Source organism: Octopus sinensis, linkage group LG9 (assembly GCF_006345805.1).
Source record: "Octopus sinensis linkage group LG9, ASM634580v1, whole genome shotgun sequence".
NCBI lineage: Eukaryota > Metazoa > Mollusca > Cephalopoda > Octopoda > Octopodidae > Octopus > Octopus sinensis.
In genome coordinates this window covers 54978827-55006212 of record NC_043005.1, presented here as the reverse complement: position 1 = coordinate 55006212, position 27386 = coordinate 54978827, and the positions used below count along the sequence as shown (strand labels likewise).

Sequence of the window (27386 nt, the reverse complement as noted above, 5' to 3'; positions counted from 1 at the left end):
GAGGAGCTTACAGGCAAAACAAGATGTATTTTGTCGGACTTACAGTTATGGATTAAACAGGTAGATACACACACACACATCACACGTAACTGATGTTGCTTACATGAAACGAGGCAAGCAATGCATGTCTACAATATATAAATGAAAGCAAATACATTCTAGTTTAATATACATCATTCATATTTATGAAAGACAGCTGGAAGGAAGGTACATATGAACTATACGTGTATGCACGTATGTGTGTGTGTGTGTATGGTGGGGTGTCTACATGTGAAACATTATGGTCAAGTAGTTAGTGTGTTGGGCTCTCAATAGTAAAATCAAGGAGTCCTATGCCTGAACTGGGCAGTGCATTGTGTCCTCAAGAAAGGCATTTCGTTTCACACTGCTCCAGGACATGCAGCTAAAAAGACAGGTTCTACCTTATTGGTGGAGCATGCGTAGGGGAGTTGAGGGAGTGACTGAGTCAGCTTGTCACACCAAGGTCACTTAAAACATTTAATGAAAGCACAGTACAGGCTACAAAGCCATACTTACTTGCAAATGATTATATTATATATATATATATATATATATATATGTATATGTGTATATACAAGACAATTACAATAAATATACAAAATAGTACATCTGTATATTCATTGTAATTATCTTGGATTTTGATCAGCAAAATATTCTTAATCCAGAAAAGAGGACCTAGGATTTGCCCATCGGATGAATTACACTGGGATTGCTCACCTTCAGCAATCCCTAGGTGCTTCTTACAAATTGATGCAGTTGGGTTTAACCCAGATTTTAACTGAATGCTCATACGGTACCTGCATGAAAAATTTATCCCTATGTACTCATCACATAGATATACATACATACATACATACATACATACATACATACGTACGTACGTACGTACACACATACAAATATATTTTTGTGCATATAAAGACATGTATGTACACACATACACATGTACACACATACACATATACACACATCCACACAAATATGAATGCATATGTTCTTACATGCATAAATGTGTCTGTGTGTGTGTGGTAAGTGTATACAACACTATACATTGCCAAATGTTTCTCTGGCATAAAATAAACACATCACTATGGAAGATGATTGCTAAATATATTTGAATACTTATCCAGCTTTGCTTTTCTGTATGCATATAAACTTATTATCAACCCAAGAAGTAAACTAGCTACTGAGTTTCAGGCAAAAATCTGTCTTTAAATTATTTATCTTCTATATATTTCCATTTCCTCTTTTAGACAATATATATCCTTATGTATCTTATTTAATGGTGCTTCTGTCACTAAATAAAATACATGTCAAGAATTATTTCCCACACTTAATACTGGTTTTACCACTGTGCATTATATTTTAGTAGGTATCCTTCAAACTACTGAGGTCTGTGTTCCAGAAAATCATGCTCTAACATGGAGTTCCTTAATGCAAAACATATTTTCCCATTTATTCCATGTTCATTGTTTTCCATCTTACAAGACATCAACAATGGAAAACTAAGTTTTGCATTGAGGAACTCCCTATTACAGCAAGATTTTCAGGAGTACAATACTTTTAGAATGTGGAGACATAGGAAAGAGTCCTTGTAGATAGCTTCATTTTCTTTTTCTTAATGCAAACAGTTAACATTAAGATAATTATTGTCAAGTGAAAAAGGTGGGATTAATTTGGTGTAGTTGATGTCTAAGGTTGATTTTAAAAAATTTCTTCGAGGAAACATGTTGAGACTCATATATATTTAGAATGCAGCCAAAGCTGTTTACTTAAGAAATTCACTTCAAAACCACATCATTCCAGATTCAATTCCTCACATCAGCTCCTTGGAAAAGTATTTAGAACTATAGCCCCGAGTAGATCAAAGCATTGAGACTAAAACCATGCAAATCTCAATCTGAGATGCCAGTGAGTGGTGTTAGGAAGAGCATCCAACTGTAAAAACATTGCCAGATCAAGACTGGAGCCTGGTGCAGCCACTGCCTTTCCAGACTTCAGTCAAACCGTCCAACCCATGCCAGCATGGAAAATAGATGATAAACAATGATGATGATAATTTTTAAGGGCCTCACTGAGAGAGAAGGGCAGTGCACATGACTTAAGCCAGCCTCTTAACATTGATATGACTCAGGCAGTTGATTTTTAGTTTGAACAGTAAGTTAATATCCGGGGGGAAATACATATGTTGCCACTCTGAGGAGGAAGCATGAATATAATGGTTAGTGTGGCCTCTGAGCGAGAAGTGCAAGACATAGTATGGATGAAAGAGAAAAGAGGTTGGCTGTGTTATGAAAGGCTGGGTGAAGATGGTATGCAACAAACAACTTCATAAGGACAAAGCCACTATTATTACTACAGAATAAGCAGAGTGAGGACACAGCACATCAGCAAACCAAAAGTTGTAGAATGTTGGTGAGTGAGACTTTGGCAATTCAATAGTTTTCTTTTGGATACACTCTATGATATTTATGTGTGTAGTAGTAGCACCATCCCAGATGTGCAAAAGTATTCCACTGTGAGTTTTGCTTCTCCTTTGTGGAGAATCAATAATTGATCAGGGCTAAAACACTTCCAGTCCCCTGTATATAGTTTTAACTATGCTGACAACATGAAATTGTCAAGAATGGTCAGTGTAGCAATTTCTGAGGGTTTTTGCTCCTATGTTGTCCAAAAGTCCAAGAGTGTGAGATAAAAGAGTATTTCTTTGATATATGTAGTAGTAAGCATGTCTTTTAAGCTGTTGAAAGAGAATAGATTGTCTTGATCTCATTAAGAATGTTTTGAGGTTTCTGTTCATGGAGATGGTGCAAGTTTTACATGAGGTGACTAGGCTGCATAGAGATCAAGTCAGTGAATGAAAGATTCAGAAGGAGCAGTAGTGGCAACTGGAAAGAAGTATTTGTTGGTAAAGGTGAAAACAAGCATGCCATTCTAACAATATCTCACAGCCAGGAGAAAGATGCTGGATATAATTATAAACCTTGAAGCACACAACACTTGTTACAATCTCGGACAAAAAGAGCCAATCAGCACATGATGCAACGGTGCTATTTCACAGGAAGTATTCAATGCAAGAGATGAGAGATAGCTAAAGCCCATAGGTGGGCAGCTCAGCTGGGAGATTTTCTTGCTTGACATGGTCGGGTATTCCAGTATCAAATGCAACAAAAATGTATTTATCAAACAACTAAAGGGTAAGGGAGTACTGCTGAATGATTTCAGAAAACAGGCTTTCCATAGATTTGGATCAACAGAAGTAATATTGATGATCAAAAAGTAAGGAGAGAAGGTGAGACTGAAACTGTTGTAAATGGTTACTGACTGCTTCCATGACCCTTTGAACTGTTGCATATAAGAGCATTGGAACAGATATTCTTAACTCTCTCTCTCTGTATGTATATATATATATATATATATATATATATATATATATATTATATATAGAGATATGTACAGAGAGAGAAAAGAGAGAGGGAGAGAGGGAACAATTGAAGTGTTTGGAAAGGAAAGACACTGGTTTCTGCATGCAACAATGACATAATGAACGTTTTCTTAAAATAGGAAAATCATGAACATTGGCGAGGACATTGTTAAAAAGAAATACAGGAGTTTGAATTGAAGGAAAAAATCAAACTGAACAAGATTTGAAAACAGAATGCAAATGGGGTACTAGAGTAACAATATCATTTCATCTAATCACTCAGTGATAATAATATCAATAACAGCAATGGCAATGATAGCAATAACAAAAACAGCAACAACAACAATAATAATAATGGTAAATGCAGGGAAGAAGACAGAGAGAGGGAGAAAACATTGAAGCCATATTACTAAAATATTTAAAGGAAAATGACACTTGAGAATGAGATAATATTTTGTCACTCAAATATGATATTTATCATTAAATTTTTCTTTTCATCTTTTTTGTTTTTAATACCTTCCTCTCACAATATAGCATAGAATACTTTCAACTAATATCAGTTTGGAATGAAATGCAGAAGTAGTAGTAGTTGATATGGAAGAAAAAAAAATGTGCTTTTAAATCCAGAGCGAAAATAAAAACTTTTTTGGCTGTTCAAGGAGATTGCAACGATTAGAAGTGAAACATCATTTGAAGATGAAACTAGTAAATTAGGATAGCCAAATACGGTTGATTCTCAATTTAAACTAGGTTCCAGTGGGAAAACATGGTCACAAAGAGAGGAGTTAATTTGGGGTGGCAAAACTGGAGCGAAGTCCAGCAAGGACATGAGAAGAGAAAACTGATATAATGATAGGAGAGATGAGCAATAACTTACTTTATGACTTAATTGATGAGTAAAAGGTAGATAAGGCTTTGGAGAGGATAATCCTAGTAATATAGCAATTTCTGTATATACTTCAACATCTGACTTAAAACTATCCAATTTTTCACTAAATATCTTGGACAAAATATTGGCATCAAAATTTGGAACAAGGCCAGCAATTTCAAGGCGAGAGTAAGACAATTAAATCAGCCCCACTCCTCAACTGATACTTAAATTTTATTAACCCTGAAAGGATGAGCAGCGAAGTGGACCTTGGAAAAATTTGAACTCAGAGCATAAAGGCAGACAAAATGCTGCAAAGCATTTTTCCCAGTGTGCTAACAATTCGGCCATCTCATTGTGAAACATGAGAAGGTTGTTGACAAGAAGAGCATCCAGCCATATAAGCGTCTGCTCCAATTTACTCTCATCTAACCCATGCAAACATGGAACAATAGACATTATAATGATGGTGATGATGGTGGTGGTGGTGATGATAATGATGATGATTTGTAGTTGTTAACTACTACTTTTAGTACAAACTGTCCTTAAAAAAAAACTGTCTTTTCAGTAATATGGCCCAATTTTGAAATGGCAAGACAATGCCCATTTTCAGGAATTTTTTTACGTAATCATTATAGGACTGAGCTTTTGACTTAGGCAACAAAGAGCAGAACATTAAAAGTATAAATATATTTAAGGATTTGAAAAATCCATATTAATAGGCAAAGGTGTGGCTTTGTGGCGAGAAGTTTGCTTCCCACCCACATGGTTCTGGGTTCAGTCCCACTGTATGGACTCTTGGGCAAGTGTCTTCCATTATAGCACCCGGGTGACCAAAGATTTGCATGTGAATTTGATAGGCAAAAAGTGGGAAAAATCCATCATGTATGTGTGCATATGTATATATAAAGATATATATATATATATAATATATATATATATATATATATATATATGTGTGTGTGTGTGTGTGTGTGTATACACACACTGACACATATGTATATACACACACATGCATACATACGTACATATACACATGTGTGTATGCTTGCACTTATCTCCCAGTATCTCTTGACAACCAGTGTTGGTATGTCTACATTCCCATAACTTAGCAGTTAAGCAAAAATATCTGATGGAATAAGTATTAGGATTAAGAATAATAAGTACTGAGGTCAATTTGTTCAATTAAACCCTTCAAGATAGTGTCCCAGCATGGCCACATTCTAATGACTGAAACAAGTATGAGAAACTGCAATATTAATTAAAACACAGTAGACAATAGTTTTCTGAAGTTTTTCTGAAGTTTTAATTTAAAAAACATATCTGTTTCATTGCCCTTTTTTTTTGTTTTTAAATTTATGTGAAGTGTGCCAGTAAATTTCAGCTTAATCCCCAGTGTGGCACAAAGTAAACATGACTGAGAACACCAGAAAGTAGATATGAAAGCAAATGTATTTGTCAGTAGAAGGACCTCCTTGTAATACTTCTTTGTATATTCTTCATGACTAGGGGCAATGAGTTATAAAAGTTTCCTTAAAACTGTGAAGGATTCAGAAAGCATGTCTGAAAGTCTGAAAGTGCTGAGAAGCTGGCATATTTTCCATTGCATAAATACATTTTTTTTATTTTCTTGATGTTCTTCTGGCACGAACATCATTTCGTTGCTATTATACAAAAGTGTCATAGCTCTAAAATGTTGCTTTTTCAGAAAAAGGAAAAATAGTTTCCCCATTTCATTGCAAAACCGTTGTACTACACTGACAATTTTTGATATTTTGGCATCTGAAGCAGCTGGAGAAATGATAGTTCGACCGAAAGAACTGGCTATTGCAAGCAAAAATAAATATTCAAAAAAATTCATTTGGCTAAATTTGGACAAATGACAGTTTAATAGAATAGCAATGGTTTGCAGAAAAAAGTAGCAGGGATCATATAAGATGGTCATTTCAATCAAGAAATGTTTTGGTGGGAATAACCAGCCAGTTCATGTGTGCGTGTGTTTGTGTGCAGTGATGGTGATGTAAGGAAACAAGTATTAGAAGACTTTAAAGTGCTTATGGAACATAGCTGCAACAGAACTAAATGGCTGTGATCAGGAATGAACTTAGTGGAAACCAACCTATGTGTATGCCAGTGGCTAAAATTAAGGCAGACAAATATACATAGTTTCTGCATTCGTCATCCATTTACATTTCAAAGATTGAGACAGGCTATGCATGCTGGATAATTTTCTGATTAAAATTACTCTCTCACAGAATCAACTCCAATAACAAATAATGTTCGTAAATAGATCGCTTACATCTATAACTACACACAATTAATATTCAAGTAATATCTAAATCTATACATACGATTAAAATTATATTTCTGTTCTATAAATGTTCTTTAAGCAGAGTAAGGCAAAACAAGAATGTTCAAGAAAAATTTTACATTTTTTTTCTCTTTTCAGTGATAGGCATAAACAAAATCAAAGCTTGGTCAATGTGCTTGACAACATATTCAGACAGAATGTGAAAGAGCAGAGACTGTTATAACTCTGAATGCAGAATGCTACATCAGGTAGGCAGCCAGTTAGCTAAAATCTTCAAACGCTTTGCAGAGTCTAGCTGTGCAATAAAGTTTTAATTATAGCAGTAGGTAAGTTGCTCATACAGTATAATTGGTGTTAGTAATGGTATCATGATACCAGGTGTATAACAAGTGGTTTGCACAAAGGGAAACCAAAAGATATAATCTGGTGGGAATAACCAGCCAGTTCATGTGTGCGTGTGTTTGTGTGCAGTGATGGTGATGTAAGGAAATGAGTATTAGAAGACTTTAAAGTGCTTATGGAACATAGCTGCAACAGAACTAAATGGCTGTGATCAGGAATGAACTTAGTGGAAACCAACCTATGTGTATGCCAGTGGCTAAAATTAAGGTAGACAAAATAGTATGGGAAAAGTGAGCAGTCAAGAATGAGATGAACATACTTTATTTGTAACAGGGCTAGAAAATATAGGAATTGTTTATGAGAGGTAACTACACTATGACTTAAATGTGATACTTATGGTTGACATAAACACTACAAATGGTATGAGATTGCAATCAAAGTAAATTTAATACAATTAAGGCTACAGAAGAGAAGTTAAAATTATCAAATCCTACTCAATTTAAATTTTGTGAAAATGGAAAAAGAAATATAAAAATATGAAACATGATAAATCACACACACACAGATACGTAAAACACACGCAAATGAGGGTTAAAGAAGAGAACATTTAAAAATGAACTTTACAGAATATAGCTGTTTTGATTAAATATCATATATGAGATAGTTCACTTACTGGAGGTTGCTAAAATTAAGTGAAAGATAACTTGTGATCTTTCTCTTTGTAATATTCTTAAGCAGGCAAAACACTCAAAAGGCGTTCTCTGTGATGATTACCATGTAGATTTAATAGGTAATTTGACTGTTTTACCTTCTCGTTTCAAAGGTCCCCAAAGTCAGAATGTTCTTTGGTAGAGAATTAGAGCAAGATCAAAACAATTCCTCTTCGTGTGAGCATCTTCGAAAAGTGAAAACTTACCTGAAAGTAAATAGAAAAAAACCAGTGAGAATTTATTATTTAGCATTTAGTTAAGCTATGCTAACACGATACAATAATAGAGAATACTTTATTCATTTATTATATGTTTTATTAAATCAAAAACTGTTCTGCAATGAAGAACACATGCACAAAAGTACTTAGAAGGCTACTACTGGCGAATTTAATTTAGGATAATAAAAAATAAAAGAATCAAGATTCAAGCTCTCTTTTTACTTTTTCTTTCAAAATTACAACAAACATTGAAAAAGATCAAATTGAATTATTACACCTTTCCTTATCCATGGCATTCACTAATTCAGATGCCAAACATATAAAACTTAAGAAGAGTCAGTTTCATTCAAATTCTTTCATTCTCACTAAATGTTTGTCTATGAGTCAGGTGTACATACGAAATGCTGAAAATATTAAATTAGATGGAGTCACATACAGTAGATTTGAGCAAACCTTCATGTCAGTAAGATTAATTTTTTTTCCGTCTTTTTTCTTTAGGGTTGATATACACGTAGAGTTACAAATGATAACATTAATTGGATAGCTTTCAAAAAGTTTTAAAACAATTAGTCGCAATCTTTTATTATTTTCTAATCTTGTTACTGCAATTCTCAATAAAAATCAGGGAACTTACATCTTGTAAATGTAGCTCTTTATACTTTTGACTTTCTCCCCCTCTTTTCTTTGGCTTATCTTAATCAATTCTCTTTCAAGCTCAGATTGCACATGCACTAATCATTATTTGCTTGAATCCAAATGTATCAACTCAAAATGTCTTGCTGAAATATGAAACACTATCTCTGAAAATGGGTCATATTACCTATAATTTGTGCATAAATAGGAATCTCTGAAGACTTACAATGATGCAAATTTTGAGAATACATTTCTAATAATGCTTGCTCAAGGAAGCTAAAGAATAATGTAGGTTAAGCAATGTGTTGTTTTAACATTCCACGCTATGACAAGTAATACTGTAAAGTAGATAAACTAATATTTTATTATCCTATGCACTAACGAAACAAAGAGAACCAATCACATGAGCCATCGGATCAGAAGTATCTGTAAACAGATACTAATAAGTTCTATTGACTTAAGGCAGTCAGACATTTGTGGCATTTGTAGTATTCATGCCTTTCCTCAGGACATTGTCTAAACAAGTGAAAAATAAAAGCAACAATAAGAAATCAAATTTAGGTCAGAGACACTTAAAAACTATAATTATTTTATAAATAAATTGCAAAGAATATATCCTAAAAATAAAAAAAAAACCTAGGTATAACATCAATCTAAAACTGATGTGTAATCACTTGCATATAAAACTGAAATATGGAATTTAAAACACAGATACACCACAATCTCAGACAGAGAAGCAATGCTAACAACTATTATGGGTCCTTCAAGATCAAAAAGTTGCATGTCATTGATATTCAATTCTAACTTCTACAGGCCAATGCCTCAAACGAAAATGAGAGTAGGTAAGACATTCTAAGAAGCTGCAAGTGTGAAGAATAAGGATTTGGTGACATGTTTCATACAGGCTTTAAGGGGTGAGACACAGTAAGGATGATTGTTGCAATTGCTTACTCGTATTTCAGCCCTGTTAGGGCTGATCTGTAATCAAAGGCTCTCCAATACATACATACATGCATGCAGGTATGTATGTAAGTATGTATATATTGGGATGGCTGTGTGATTACATACTGCAATTTGTAAACATGTAATGTGAGGTTCAGTCCCATAGCACTGCATCCTGAGCAAGTGTTTTCAACTATAGCCCTAGGCCAAACGACACCTTGTGAATGAATCTGTTAGACAGAATCTATCTACCAAGTTCCATTGTGGGTGTGAGTGCATTTATGTGTGTGCGCACATATATGTTAAAACACATACATTTTGACGAACATATAAATATATGCATGCTCTTGCCCCTCCACCTCTGAAAGCTTTAAACATTACTGAAATATAGATTAAAATCAGCACCATTTTTTTTAATGAACATCTGTACTTTCCAACTTTCTTCAAGTATCCAAACAACCTTCAAAAGTATTTAAGTATTTAGTGATAATTCAAATAAAATAATTCAAAAATTTTAATAATTTAAAAGTGATGTAAAATAATAAAAAACAAGAGCACTCAGAGAGCTCAAATCTCTGTCAAGGCAACAGCAACATTCTCTCAATGATTAGCCAGAGAATATTTTTAAAATGAGAATATCTGAAATAAACTTGACTGCCCTCACAAACGGGAATACGAAAAATGAACTCAACTACTCTCAAAAAGTAAGTAAAAAAAAACCAGAAAAGTAATTCAGAATCTTTGTCTGGTAAGTGATCGATTCCAAAATCTAAGCAGTTCATGCCAGTCATGAGGGCAAACATGCCTGAAAGTTTCATCTGAATCCATTCAGCGGTTCTTGAGATATCTTGTCCATGGACAAACAAACAAACAAACATGACTGAAAACAATACCTCTGTCTTCGCTAAAGTGGAGGTAATAACACAAAATAGTTGAAAAATTTCATTTTTCAAACAAAACTTATGTATTAACAAAAACTGAAGTAAATTCATAAATAAATAAGGAGTTAATTAAATTAGTAACAGATGTGAATATACATGAGGGGGTGTGGAAAAGTTTCTGGCTTTAAGGGTACTACAAAAGGCCTGGTTGGAGACCCAATGTTCCAAGTTCTTTTACAGGGCTGAGAAAAACTGAAGGACTACTGCAATAAGTGTCTGAATCTGGGAGGGGAATATGTTGAATAAAATCATAATTAACTGATCCTCTGGTATTTTCTTTTTCCTAAATCCAGGAATTTTTCAGCAACCTCTCTTACAAGTATTTGATTAGATTTGTCTGATGTTTCAAATATCAAACTTCTATGCGCAAGCATGGATGTGTGGTAAGAATCTTGCTTCCAAACTACATGTTCCTGTGTCCAGTTGTTCAGCCCCATGGAATGGCACCCTCAGCAAGCATCTTTTAGTATAACCCCCACCATCCCAGGTCAACCAAAGCCTTGTGAGTGGATATCATAAAAAAAATAAAGAAACTGAAAGAAGATTGTCATGTAAATATATATGGCTTAGCTGGCCAAAACTTCGAAGTCACTGTCAAAAACACTCGTTTCAGAATATAAATTTGTACTCTACAAAAGTATTGCATAGCCATCAGATTAATGTAAAATTGCTTTTATCATACCTGAGCATAAAAGCAAACATTAATGTTTGTGTGTGTGTATCTGTGTATGCATATATATACATGCATATATATATATATATATATATATATATATATATACACACACACACACATATATAAATATATATACACACATACACACACACACACACACACACACACACACATATATATATATATATATATACACATATATAATAAAAAGGATAAAGACCCTCTTCGGTCATGAATGACCATGAGATGCACCTGGAAAATTTCCCTCGGAGGCACAAGTCTAGGCAAGGTTGTTTATGGAAGACCAGTGGTAGCCTATAAATACCAGTCTCCCCTCTCCACACCATTGATGTTAACCAAGGGAAAGGCAAGGGCTGATACAGTTTAGCACTAGTGATATTACAACTCATTTCTACAGCTGAGTGAACTGTAGCAACATCAAATAAAGTCTCTTGCTCAAGAACACAACACACAGCCTGGTCTGGGAATTGAACTCACAATCTGAAGATTGTGAGCCCGATACTCTAACCACTGAGCCATGCACCTTCACATGTGTGCGTGTGCTTGTTTATAGTTGTGTTTGTCCTCCACCACCACTTGACAGCCATCAATTGTTTGTTTACATTCCTTCCTGTAACTTAGCAGTTCAGCATAAACAACTGATAGAATAAGTAACAGGCTTTAAAAAGGAAATCCTGGGGCTGATTCCTTCAACTAAACTCCTTCAAGGTAGTGCCCACGCCAGCATGGCTGCTGTCCAATGACTGAAAACCTCATTTCTCTCATGGTGTATTTCTTTAAAATGCAAACTAGTGTGAATGTATAATTAATGTTATTTATAGCAAAAAAAAAAAAAAAAAAAAACATTTATCACCTGTATTTTTTTTTCTACTCTGAAGTAACTTATATCAATTTTTTATCCACTCCACAATACTTGATAATTTAGATACAAAAATGGAGAGAAAATTTTTTTTTTATATATTATAAATCAATTTTAGTTAAATGTCATCCTTCCACACACCACATTTTGTTATTTCTGATTTGTTTTAAATTTATGATGCAGAGACACATATGTGGAAATGGAGTGGGAAGCGAGGCAGGATGCTAAATGCTTCCTGACTAAAACTCTGTTTGGTTATTGTGAAATGAGAAAGATACCAAATAATAAATAAAGACTGCTCTTGTTTAGAGACAGGGTTAATTTTCTTAGTGTATTGAAAGGAAGAAAGAACAGAATAAAGAATGAAAGAAAAAGAAGATGGAAGGAAGGAAGGAAGGAAGAAAAGAGAGAAGGAAAGAAAGGAAGGAAGGAAGGTAAGGAGGAAGGAAAGCAAAAGAAAGGCAGGAAAGAAGGAAAGAAAGAAAAGAGAAAAGAAAGAAAAGAGAAGGAAAGGAAGGGAAGAGAGAAGAAAAACCAAAGAAAGATGGAAAGAGGAAGAGAAAGAAAAGAAGGAAAGAAAGACAGTAGGGAAGGAAGGAAGGAAAAAGAAAGACAAATGGACACACAATAAGCAAATGAGGAAGATCATCATCATCGATTAGCGTCCGCTTTCCATGCTAGCATGGGTTGGACGGTTCAACTGGTGTCTGGGAAGCCAGAAGGCTGCACCAGGCCCAGTCTGATCTGGCAAAGCAAGAGTAAAAAGGAATAAGAGTGAGAAGTGAAAGAAAAGAAGGAAAGAAAGAAAAGAGAAGGAAAGGAAGGGAAGAGAGAAGAAAAACCAAAGAAAGATGGAAAGAGGAAGAGAAAGAAAAGAAGGAAAGAAAGAAAAGAGAAGGAAAGGAAGGGAAGAGAGAAGAAAAACCAAAGAAAGATGGAAAGAGGAAGAGAAAGAAAAGAAGGAAAGAAAGAAAAGAGAAAAGAAAGAAAAGAGAAGGAAAGGAAGGGAAGAGAGAAGAAAAACCAAAGAAAGATGGAAAGAGGAAGAGAAAGAAAAGAAGGAAAGAAAGACAGTAGGGAAGGAAGGAAGGAAGGTAAGGAGGAAGGAAAGCAAAAGAAAGGCAGGAAAGAAGGAAAGAAAGACAGTAGGGAAGGAAGGAAGGAAGGTAAGGAGGAAGGAAAGCAAAAGAAAGGCAGGAAAGAAGGAAAGAAAGAAAAGAGAAAAGAAAGAAAAGAGAAAAATGGAAAAGCAAAATGAGTAAAATGAAAGAAAAAAAGATACATAAAAGCAAGAAGGTCAAAAAACAAAATCAAAATGAAAGGTGGCACAAAGATGAAAACAGTTGATGAAAAAGGTACATGAAGAGGATAAAGAGAGCAAAGGTAAAAGAAAACTGAAGATGAAAAATATATTAAAACTACCCCACTGCCCGGCCCCCTCTATGATGTATTACATGAGGTGGAGGTTGTTGTCAATAGACCTGTCTGGGATGGCTCATGTTTGTGCATCACTAATCAGACCACTGTTGTCAGGTGCCAACCTCTGTGACAAGACCTTGGCCAAAATTCTGGAATCGACATTTAGCACAGTTATGGACTAAAGATTTATCAATGTGATCACCCTTGTCTTGGTCCTTTCTCAGCAGCAATACCCTCACTCCTTGACTAACAAAACGGGGGGGGGGATTTTCTCTGTTCTCTTTTTATTGTTTGGGAGCTTTCAGTTGTTGTCTGTGATACAGCACTTGTTGATGACAATTTTGCTTCCGTTGTTTTTGTTGTTGTTGCAGCTGGTTTCAGTGCTGCAGCTACTGTCATTGTTGCAGTTGCAATCACAAACTGCTCCGATTTTTGTTGCTGCTATGGAGTAGTCCTTTTTTTTTTTATCCTGTGGCCAGAAAGCTTTGAGATGGTTATTGTTACCACAGGAGTACCATCTTGAATTTCTGCACTCAACAGCCACATACAATTGTTGTGAGTCATCTGGAATATTGTTTAGGTTGAGAAAATATTCCATGCTTCGGTGATACATTTGAAATAACAGCTCCATCCCTTGCCCCAGCAATTTTGTTTCTCTAACCTCTGGATCCATTGAATATTAATTTAATCCTCTATGTCAAAGAAAACAGCCGCCATCAACCAGATGAATGTTTACTTCTAGGGACAAATCTACTATCTTTATTCTTACTACTCTATGGCCAAGGTAGATTGCTACGAAGATTAATTCGTTACTCCTTATGGTTGTTCTGGAGTGCTTCCTGGCCTCATCTGCTGTTGGAAATCTCACCCATATTGAGCTGTAATTTTTTTTTTCCTGACAACATATGTCCCAGAGGGATCTGAGGCACTTTTCTATTGGCTGCTGTGCTGCCTGCTCTATTTTATTACCTTTTGGCACCTAAACAACAATTTTGAAGCTGGTTTCTTGCCGAATGGATTCCAGTATGTTTAAGGTTACATTGTGTCCAGACCTCGAAAGCATATTCTTCACATTTTTTAAAGTGTGCAGCACACTGAACTACAAAAGGAATGATAAGTCAGGCATTAATATTTGCACAAGTGACAGAAGACATCAGCTCTTTGACTAGTACTGCATTTTCCAGTATATGAGTCAGATTTTTGCGACTAAAATTTACAGCCAAAATCAGGTAGGTCTACTTACATGTCAAAATGATTTTGAAGGACCAAAAATTTCATGTGAAATTCAGAAAGAATTGGGAAAATAGTGACAATGTTTAAATGTTTACACTACTTGTTTGCACTGTATACAAAGCCAGGAACTACTGCATGTCAACACTCAGCACATTTCACTTGCTGTGATTCACATGGTAACATGATTAAACCAAGCAACACCTCACACACCCATACATATATGTACACACACACACACACAATAGTACAGGAATACATACTTGAAAATTGTAAATTATGATGTGTGTATGTGTCTATTTAATTAATTTCAAAAGAGAAATTAAGAATAAATCAAAATTAACGTCCATCAAGTTATGGAAGTTTGTAAATGTATATACAGAGATTATTGTTGCAAGCATTAGAAATTAAACTTAATTTGCAAATTGATTGATATAAATCCAAAAACAAGCCATTTATAAATTCAAATTCAAAAATAGTTTCATAGAAATTTGGAACAACACCCCTACACTTCAATTATATATAAATATATATATGTATATATTTATATATAATTGAAGTGATAATACACACACACACACATTTGTGCACGTACAATGTTCCACTCACTGGCATCATGTGTAGCTGCGCAAGCACACACAGGAGCAAGCTCAGAAAACAAATTGTATGAATTGATAAACTATAAAAGATTCAAGTCTTTTATTCTGTGAAATGTGAATGCATGGATGAAATTAATGAGATTATGTTTGAACATAGGTGGTATCTTAAACACAATCACATTAACAGAGCTCCCATGTTTTGTCATAGTTACCAATATACATTAGAAAAGCTGCTGAGAAGTAGTGTTGGAATTAATTCTAAATTTGTTGGAATCTTATAAAGATTGATAATATGTCTTGTACACATGGAGAACAATAGTGGAGTAGGTAATCAAATTATATAATAAAAAATACATCAGTGACACACACGCATACACATATATATATGTATATATATAAATAAAATGTGTGTGTGTATGTGTGTGAAAATATGAAGGGGAAAGTGATAAGATCACAAACAACTAGCAGTAAGGTTGGCAACTGCTACCTTAGCAGCAGTAGTACTGCATCATATCCCACTGTCAAGTAATATTTCACCTTCAAGGAGCCTATCTTGCTTGAGTGGTGCAAGGTAGAAAGCAAACTCACAAGGAATTTGTCCCCTTGCAAATCTGAAATGAACAACTACAGTAAAAAGAGGGGAAAAAAAAGGAAAGGGTTAAATGCTGCACAAGTCCTAAGAACTGAACCAAGATCCCATAATTACCTACATCTGCATTGGTTTTGGACGCGGGCCGAACGTGACAGCTGGTTAACTACGCACAGTCCATCACACATTAAATATATTATACACTGACATCTATCACAGTGTGGGATGTCTAGGTTAACTGCTAGAGATTCTCTATGAAGATATGTAAGTTATTTATTAGCATAAATTAGAAATCTGTCTGTCTGTCTGTCTCTCTCTCTGTTAGTCCGTCCTCCAAAGGGAGATAACTCTTATCTTATTGAATTTATCTCCCTTAATTACGATATCTTTCGGTGTATCTATCTAGTTGCACACACATACCCACACACAAGCATACATACATACATACACTAACCAGTGTTACCATACGATAGCTAATATCAAGTTACGTTTATAATTAATTCATAGTTAAACAGTAGTATTGTTATTAATAACATATTTATGGCAAATATACATTTGTGAAACTTGGTTTATTTAATTTCATTTTAATTAATAGATATTTGAAAAATCACTGTTCATTTCATCATTTTATATAACCACTAAAAAATTTGTTATAATTATGGTACCCTTTTAACATCATCTGTTATTAACTACATTGTCTGTTACTACCTACAAGAGCTAAAGTATATTATCAACATCACTCATCAAATGACAGATAACATTCTAGTATCATTTATACTATAGAACATATACACTCTCAGGTATATGAAGCCTGCGACAATAAAATAAAGTTATAATTTTTTTTCCCATTCAAATCACCATTAAAATAGCTAAAATATTTTTTATGTAAAATTAAAAAATGCAATTGAAATAATGTTCAGACAAATATTTAAGGTGATGTATTACTTACTAGCTTAAAAAAAAAAATAAAAGGACTTCTATGACTGTTTCTAAAATGAAAATATGATGAAAACTTAATATATTTCTTTGATATGAATTATAGCATTTCATCAATAGAATATTGTCTTTGCAGCAACAGTTACAATGATGTATGGGATGATGCTACATTATTTATTTGTTCTGAAATCATTAGAAATGACAGCATCAAAGAAATATTTCCTATTAAGAACACAGCTTTCCTTTGACCAGTAACTGAATTTTAAGCATTAGAAAACTCCCATTGGACCATTTGAAATGAAAAGAAACACAAACATAGACAGCTATTCTCTTTGATTATCATGCTGCAACATTTAGTTCAATGTCAGACTTGCATGGCTCTGACCTTGATCTATCATATTCCGATGGCTGTTTGGTAAACGAATTATTTTTGCAAATATCTACTAACACAATATCCATAATCTACACTGAGTTGGTAACTATCCTATTTGTCTGCTTCATAAAACGTTTCATAGTAAACAACGAAAGCTATTTTCTCAGTATTGCAAAGCTATCCCTGTACTGGCATCCTTGTATTTATTGTATCTAGTTCAGAAAATTCTAAAATACAAAGTTTACCTAACAACTGAACAAAGTTAAACAATCTAAATTTTTATTCTATTTTTGAGCTAACCTCTCCCACACACACACACACTCCTCAAATATTTCTCTACATTTTCCAGTTATATCTAGCAATTCGGTGTTTTACCTGTGACAACCTCATATACAACACAGGATGAATATTACCCTAAAATCAGAACATCAAGATCTGTGAACATATATCTCTATTTAATACATAACCTAAGTATTCAGTCAACAGATCTTGCTGACTTATTAGCAAGTATTCAAAGATGTTACCAAAAACAAGAGAAGAGTCAACTACAATGATTCTAAATATACGACAATTTTCTGGTAATACGCTAAACCAAAAAAAATGAACAAATATCAAGTGTTCTATTTTTTTCTTCAAAATCCAGTATTTCCAACTTAATTTATGTTCTCATGTATATAATGTAATTGATTATTCATGAACAAACAATTTCAACAATCTATTTTATTTTAGTTACCATGTGGATTTCACTCTATTTTGGTATATATACACTATAGAGTTGCCAAGTTAAATCTGATTCAGTAAACAGATAAAACAAAAAAATTTTTTAAAATAAAAAAATTCACTAAGCTTCCAAGCTTCCCTCATCACATCAGCTTGAGAAGCCTTTATTTTATTTTATTCATTTGTGTAGTTTACTCTTTAGAGCCCCAATATTTACATTGTGTCATTGCTGGAAATAAACTTGCACTGGTGTAAAATTTAAAATCAAACTGATTAATAACAAAGAATTCAAACATGAAATATATATGAATATGACAAGATTTTATACACACACACACACACATGTATGTGTGTATATGTATATGCACACACACATAAAGCATTTAATCTGTAATTAAAGGCTTTAAAAGAAATCTCGACTTAGATTTTAACGGCTAATTTACATGAATTAACTAATTAGTTTTGGTAGTTAGGATGCTAATATTGTGTAAAATGTCCAAGTGAAAAAGCTCAATATTGTGGTCGCAATGAGTTCTTAATTCAAGTCAACTTTGTGATAGGTCACAGATACAGTCTCTTTCCTTTCCCTCCACCCATTCCATTTTTCTTCCTTGCTCATCTTGGCACTTATTCAGACAATAATTTAATTAGTACAATTATTTTCACAAGTCAGTAACACTGGTCTTTTGTCTACAATCTAGCAGAACAACAAGAGGCAACTTTCAAACTTAACTGAAAAGCTGGACATTTTAAGGAAAGAGATATATATCCACATTTGAAATTGTGCCAATAGCAACATTAGACATGGTTAGTGCAGTTAAATTGTATTTGTTGTCTCAGACAATCAGTGAATGAGAGGATTATCATTTAACAGACACACACACATACATATACAATACTTTTAGACTCATCAAATATTAAGAGGTACATGAAATGCTACAAAATGTAGAGTTACAAGCCCAAATGGCCATAAACAAGCACGCATTTATTCAACCTTGCCAAGGTCAGATGGAAACATCAATATATTGATTTCAGTAAAATGATCATAGATTAGTTTAAGCTGAGTAGCATAGTTCATCTGGAGTCCAGGTCTAAAAGTTATTTGGTGGGGGCCAATTCATATTTTAGCTTCAACAGACCTCAACAAGATATGCTATTTTTATTAGAAAATCCCTAAGTAAGTAGGCATTGTTTGTGGAATAGAAATGAGACACCAAAATCTTGGAAGACTGCCACAAGGATTTTAAACACTGGTCATTAGCATATGAGAAACAGACCAGGCAACCCATATCAAAACAGCTCTGGTGGCATACTGACCTTAGAAATGGAATATCCTGAATTATAAAAGTGGTTTTTTTTTTTCTGTTTTCTTATTTTCTTAATTTTCTTTCTTTTTTAATATCAACATTCCATTTAAGGTCTAACCCTTGATTTTGTTTAGAATTCATACAAAATATTTCAAAAATCTGATGTAATATTTTAAGATATAAACAATCAGTTGATTATAATTTCATAAAGTAATATTCATGAAATATAGCATAAAGATTAAATCCAATAGTATGTCAACCAGTTTTATATATTGTATAAAATGCAATGAAAATATATCATGCTCAACAGAAGAAAAACAAACAACAAATAAATCAAATTAAACATTAGGAAAATTTTTAAAAATCATTTCATATAGTGAGTTACAACAAATGTCATAAAGCCTATTTAACAAATTTCTTCAGACATATAGAATTTGTAATCCAATGACTTTTTTTTTTTATCCTCAAGAAATTATATTTTCATTCAATATCTTGATAAATTGATATGAAGTCTCTCTGCTATACAGTTTATCTTTACAATTTTTATATTGTATGGTATTTAATGATATGCTTAAGTTCATAATACTTAAGCTATAAAAACTAAAAAGATCAGCTTATGGCATTAATGTTAGGATAGGTTTTCCTTAATGCACAATACGAAAGTTTTGTTTCGTAGAAAATGAAACTTACTCAAAATAGAAATAATAAAACAAAATGAACAATTGAATTTTCTAGTGCAAGGCTTTAGCACTTTAAACCCAAATTATTGTTAATAATCAGCTTTTAATATATATTGAAGAACTACATTTAGTCAAGTTGGTTCTGTATTAGCTTTCCAAATAAAAAATCCATAGTTAAGGTTCCTTTACTAGGACTACACTGTCTTTGACAAAGACAATTCTTAATACACAAGACTATTCAATCTAATAGCCTGGTCGACCTAGAAGTATGCAGTTATCATAGAGAATGTGAATATGCAGTAAATTCTTAAGTTCGACAGATCTTGTTTTAATTCTTCATTTCAATAGCTTTACATACTGTTCAACTTACAACTTCTGCTATGCGCAATACTTCAGAGCTTCATAATAATTGAAGGAACTACAATTAAAATGCGTCGAAATTGCAATAGCCATGCAAATAAAGTAATGAATAACTGTCGACTTCCAGTTAGATGATTTTTGCTCGGCTAAAGGTGTGAGTATGAATTCTTCAAGTAAGCACAAGACATTAGATATTTAGGACTGGGAGATGATATTTCATTAGGTTTTTACAAGTTTTCCATAGCCAACATCCTCAACTTTATTTGTCAATTATCACCGAGAAGTGTATTAGGCTAGTTAATGAAGTAGGCTTACTAACTCAAAACTCTCAGCAGATATAGTGATATACAGCCTGTAGAAAAAAAAAAGCACTTTGCCAAGAGATCATCATGCTTAATTTAGAAAGCAAGTGTTATGCTTGAACATACAAGGTATCAGACTCCTAACTACACGGACATTAATTTTTACACGACAATAGACATTTACTGTGTTCCTGCTCAAGATATTAAGACCAATGTGACCAAAACTTCATGCTGCTTTAACAATCATTAATTATCAAGTAATTTACTGTAAATGCACATATACATGTAGGTGAAAGGTATACGTAGAGTGTACAAGCATTTGTGAACTGTATATGTGAGTGTGAGTACGCATGCATGTAGACAGACAGATCGATAGATAGAGACAGACAGAAAGAGCATGAAATTATTATATGTATATATATATATTATATATATATATACAAAGGAGGCATTATTTTTCTGATGTACAAATAAATCCAGATTGATTTGCAATACAAGACAATTTTACAACAAGTGATGATTCCAAATGACCAGACATTTTCTTCTGTATTTTAGTTTATTTAAAATAAAATATGCTACTGGTATTTGGTTTCTTGGTTACGTAAAAATAAAATGGCTAAGATTATCCTAAATTGTAAAATGATTAAAATAGGACATAAAGAAGAAATTAGCAGAGATTTTAGTGTTTTAGTACCTTACTTTTTGTTATTGTTTTCTCTGCATTAATAATACTGCTTAGACGTTTTTGTAAGAAATATAGTGAAATAAAGATTTACCATTTCCTACAGAAAAAAAAAAATTATCACAAGTTGATGCTCACAGCATCAGTAACATTCACTATTGGAAAGTAAACCTTTCTAGCCAAGGCAGTTGAGTTGTTTCTTACACTAAACTTTATTATAGGTCTATACTATATCATACTAAATATTGGACCAGTATTGTTTTTTATCAAATTAAAATATCTTCCATTTATTCCTCTGCAATTTCTAAGGGCCAATTTACTTGTAATTCAATGAAATTCATGGCAGAAGGCATTACCTGGAAATGTTGCTTGTGCAAATTATAAGACAGTAACATAAGAGTATATATTTTGTAATAGTAGGAGTTTTAGTATCCTCAGGCAGAATCAGTCAGATATTGTGACATTGTGGTTGCATGAAAGTTTCATATTTAAAAAGAGACCTGCTCCCACAGTAACTGAGATTTAAAACTGAGACATGGTTAATATGAATAGGCTTGGTTTTATGGAAGTAAGTAAAAAAAAAGTTAGCAGACAAAGTGTAACAAAGAATTTATATACAAAGATAAGGGTAAAAGTGCGTGCACACACACACAATGTCGTAAAGGCAAAAGAGGACAATTTGGTAGGTTGATTGGTATCCGTGTGGATGCAGAGTTCATTTGCACAAGAAGCAAAGAAGATTTACAGAAGATGGAACACTGATGATGAGCAGACAACTTAGTGCTGGAGATTGAATTCTATGTTCTTTTCTTTTTTTTTTTTTTACTTCCTTTTATTTTGCTTTTATTCATCATTATATTTGTTACACTAGTAGCTTAAAGCTATTTAACCACTATTAGAATGAAAAGAGAGAAATATTACAAGAAAAAAATGTAAAAATTTTTTTGTGAGGACTTTAATAATTTTAATTAAACCAATTTCAAACTATAAATTATTTCCTGAAATGTTTAATAAAAGTCAAGAGCGCATGAGTTAAAACTGATTTAGGAAGCATTTCAATCTCTTTATTAGCATCAGCTAACAAGGACAAGCCGTAAAGATAGACATATGGCCTGAATATATAGTGTGCATTTAGATTATTTCATTGTTATATCTCGCTTGAAGAAGAAGAAAAACAGTAAACATTTCATTCCTAGACTCAGAGGAATACCTTTTAAACATGAAATTACATGCTCTTATAACACAGTATAAAAACACAGCAATACTAATATCAACCTCCTTACGAAATTCTTGCTTTTACCTACATGATATAAATGCACACACACACACACACATATATACATACATATATATATATATATACATACATACATGTATATATGTGCGTGTGTGTATATGGTAAGAAGCTTACTTCCAAACCACATGGTTCTGGGTTCAGTCCCACCGTGTGGCACCTTGGGCAAGTGTCTCCAACTATAGCCTTGGACTAGCCAAAGCCTTGTTAGCTGATCTGGTAGATGGAAACTGAAAGAAGCCCATCGTATATATGTATATATTTATATGTGTGTCTTTGTGTCTGCGTTTGTCCCCCCATTACCGCTTGACAACCAATTTTGGTGTATTTACATCCCCGTAACTCAGCAGTTCAGCAAAAGAGAGTGATAAAAGAAATACTAGGCTTTAAAAAAAAAGTTCTGAGGTCAATTTGTGCAACTAAAATCCCTATATATATATATATATATATATATATATATCGATATCTATAAATATATATATATACACACACACATATATGCTTTTGTTTTTCTATGTATAAAATCATCACAGTACTTAGACTCGGAAACATTTACAGGTTTGCAATATGCTTCAGTATCAACATCATTATTATTTATGTTCGATAAGCTCATTTTTTAACTGTATGCGTGTTTGTGTATAATATATAAGCACATGCGTGTGTGTGTGTGCGTATGTGCATGTGTGTGCACATGTGTAACTATAGTCTGCACATTAAATGCTCTGAAAAGTTCATTCATCAAAGTGAACGTTTTAGAGATACAACAGCAACATTCTTTTGCATTTCACAGAGTAGCAACAGTAGTAGTGATAATAATATTAGTAGTAGTAGCAGTAATAAAAGTCTTTTATTAAAATTATACATAAATGAAATTTAAGACAAATGAGAAACAAACAAACTTTATATCTAACGGCCAGCCTAACAGAAAACTATAACGATCGTAAACTACCTGACTTCAAGCTGTATGATAAATAATTTAAAATAATGAGATGCCTATAAAAAAAAATGTAGTGATTTTGTTAGCATATAAATATTGTTGTGCCTGAGTTCTTCTACTTCATAAGGATACCAAATATTAAAATTAGTAAGCCTCTATTGAATGCAATGTATGTTTATTATTAATCTTTAAATTTTCTTTCTGACAAAAATGAATATAAAATATCACTTTAAAATTAAGGAGAACACTTAACTTTATATTTAAAATTAGCGAATGAAATTTACTTTTTTTTAAAAAAACGAAATATTGAAATTTTATTCTAATGGGAAATTGATTTTTAAAGCATCTCTAGATTTTAATCAATTTCTCTTCTTTTTTTTTGTTTCTATTTCCCTTTTTTTTTATTTGTACTTTTTTTTTCAGTGCAGATATTGAGGGACATATTGGTATGTATCTTAATTATTGCAAAACTTTCAAAAGAATGTTATATATCGAGTGGAAAAAGTGCAGAAAGTTGAACATGGAAAGGTAAATTAGAGTTAGACCATGGAGAAATTTTAAATGTTGCAGTTAAATTGGATCATTTTGTCGAAATGAAAATGGTTAAGAGTGAATAGGGAGAACTTGTTCAGAAGATACTTCTAACTCATATCAGTGTAGGAAACTTGTAAAGTGATGAGGAAGAATTTACAAAATGACTTGATGCATCTGGTATGGTTCTAAAGTGCAAAACAATTAATATAAATTTTAACAGGACACAAAGGTGTTTAAAGACATAAGTAAAATGACTGATGAAGCCTCGCAAAGTGCAACTACTAGATACAGATGTCAAAAGCTTTATGGTAGCTGATTGATGTAATATCTTGAATATCTAAAATTATTGCAAGTAGAAAAGGAAAACAAAAATAATCCTATGGAAAGTAGTTTTCTTGCAATAAAATAAAAATAAAGTCACATTTACATTTTATCCATTTAAATTACAACTATAAATTTTACCTTTTTTTTTTTAAACTAGAAACATCTTGGATTTCAAATTCAAAGATTAATGAAGTAGAGCAAAATAATTCCACATAAAATTTATCAACTAAATTATTTCAATTCTTTATCATATTATTCAAGTGGATTAAAATTAATTCATGACAAAACTATATAATCTATGAAGAGCAGCCACCATGAATTCTTCAACAACAAATAGACAGATAAAATCCTCAAAAAAAAAAAAGCCTGCACCCGAAATATTAGCAATACTACCACAAGAATAACAATAAAAATTTATCAACATTAAAAAAGAAAAAAAAAAGAAGTTAATAGAAACTTGGAGCAGATTTTAGTAATTGTTACAACAACAATAATGATTTTAACCCCTATGTCATGATCAATAAACTTTTCAAGGTATTTCTATTAAAATGGTGTATAAATAGAACACTTATTAATACAATTTCCTTTCTATTTCTAGTTGGCCTTTATCTATAAAATCAAAACTATGTATAAAATATCTATAAGTATTTTAAATAGAATTGTTTTAGTCTGCATGTGTGTGTTCTGATCAAAATATATTTCACACTGTAAAGATATTAAATTTAAAGAAAAATACACTGCAAAGTAAAATGAATATTTAACACACTGAAATCAAAAGAACTGTTTTCATTAATGTCATAGCTATGGTTTTACCTTCACACAAATAAATATATAACTTGTTAAAACAGCTCCTGTTCTCAGAAAATATTTCTGAAAGTAAGGATTCACTTTCTATTTTCCAAATAGAAAAGGTTTTTTTTTTCAACAGCCACTTCTCTGAAACTTTCACTTTAATGAATAATTTTCCAAATGATTCATACCAATGCAGAAAAATAGTCTAAATGTATGCATGAAATTGTTAATTTAGAAGGAAGTAAATAAATGTAATCAACAAAGGACTTTAAACTCTTTGCTGATTACAATATTTGATAGTTTTATAGAAAGAATAATAGATTTTGAAATATGAATTTATTTCCTGAATCAAAAAACTTTGCCTTCATGAAAAATTTTGTTCATTTTAGGCAAATGAAATAACTATTTTGATCACTGTCTTGAAATGCTTTCAGTATTTAAGTTGTTTGGTTCATAAAATTATGGAATGACAGAGATAAAAAACTTAAAGAAATTACATCGCACACACACATACATACACATACATACACAGAGACATCCAAACACAGATACACAAAAGCACACACACACATACACAAACAGAGAACCACATACATACAGACACACAAAGATACACAGATATACACACATGCATATATACACATACTGACACAGACTTGCATTTACTTACTTTGGAGCAAAACTTAAAAACCACAGATGTCTGGAATATCCCTTTCACAACTAAGACTTTCTTTGAAAGGAATAATATATAAATGTAGAAAGTTACATGTTTTTAATATCTTTATATATATATATATATATATATATATATATATATGTGTGTGTGTGTGTGTGTGTGTGTGTGTGTGTGGTGTGTGTGTGTGTGTGTGTGTGTGTGTGTGTGTATGTGTAATTTAAATCATTTCATGATATTTAAGCAACATGTTTAAGCAGAAATAGAGAGAGTTCCATATTCCTCAGAACAAAGAACTGGATGTGTAGACTACTAGGAGATGATTTTGAAAGAGACATCAAACTTGAGTAGAGGAGAGAAAGAAATGTATTAAAAAAAAAATAGCAATGTTATATTTAAGGTGAGGCCAGATGCAATCAAAGCGAAGTAAATTCTTCCTCTCAAACTAATGATGTGAGTAAAGCCAACTATGCTATAATTTGAAAATAAGACAAATTTACATTTTTTTTTGTCTTTTCACACCCTCTCTGTCAATACCTGAAAGCTATTCCTTGATGTTGTAGTTATGATATTAAGTAAATGTCGTAATAATCTTCAGACAAAAGGACTCTGTGAAAGTAGCCTTAGGTAGATTCGTTAACGTGGAACTGCCAGGGAATATTAATTAAACTAAGTTCAGTCTGCTATATATACCTTGCAATTTCTGTGCATTTTGAGGTGAATGATTAGAAATAATTAAAACAACACAGCAAATGTACAGCAAACTGCTAAAGTTCTGTATCATTTACACACTATTTTTGCTTAAATCATTCAAAGTCATTACTGTCTTGGATGATTGTTTTTTGTTTTTGTTTTCCTTTTCTTCTTCTCTCAAAGCTTCTAGTAACTTTAACAAGATCAATAAGATATCTAAGACTGTACATAATTCAATTTTTAAACAGAATTACAGATCTTTAAAAAAGAAAGAAAAACAAAACTGTCATTCACAGGTTAATGAATAATAATAAAAAAAATACATCAATGATTTGGTGTTGAAAATAATTTTGAAGTATTTTGTTTGTAATATTAAAGAGCCATGTTATCATGTTACATATGATAAAGTTAGAAAGCTTATTAAAATTATAATTAAAAAAAATAAAGCTAATTAAAATTAATACTTTCACAACATGTTTCAAAAAATCTGCAATTACTATTTTAAAGGTAAAGAACGTAGAGGAAAAAAATTAATGTTTAGGCAGGCACACCATAGAATGTATAAGAAATCTATAATTTTTATGTTTTATCTTCCTCAATCATTCATTGAGACTAAAAACAGTATTTCATGAGACAGCTGTAACATTAATATAACAAACCTTAATATTCCAGTTTGTATTAGACGATATAACACTGAATACATTCGGGACAAATGAAAGAATATGAATTTTTACATAAACATATGAAGCATTTCAATAGTCTTTCTATCCTTTTTTTTTTCTTTTTTCCTTTTTTTTATAAGTGTTTCATGAAGTCATGCTTAGATTGTATATGTTCTAGAGGAGACTACAGCAACAATGTATAAGTAAGCAGCAGTAGAAGCAGTATCAATACATCAATCAAAACATACTTATCAGCAATGTTCTCTTGCAGATGTGTATGTGTGTGCGTGTACGCTTTCTTATGTAAACTTAAA

The 27386-nt window shown here is 32.5% G+C and overlaps 1 protein-coding gene across 2 annotated transcripts in view; it reads right to left on the bottom strand.

The window, feature by feature from the left end:
* Positions 1-27101, bottom strand: part of LOC115215425 (zinc finger protein 629-like) — a 251374-nt gene extending 224273 nt beyond the window's left edge. The window contains exon 1 of one of the 2 annotated variants that reach the window (XM_036505969.1): positions 27070-27101. The gene's annotated coding sequence lies outside the window, so the exon portion shown is untranslated. Of the gene's footprint in view, positions 1-7774; positions 7893-27069 lie in introns of those variants that run through there. The other variant, XM_036505967.1, reaches the window with a different exon arrangement.
* Positions 27102-27386: the final 285 nt, after the last annotated feature.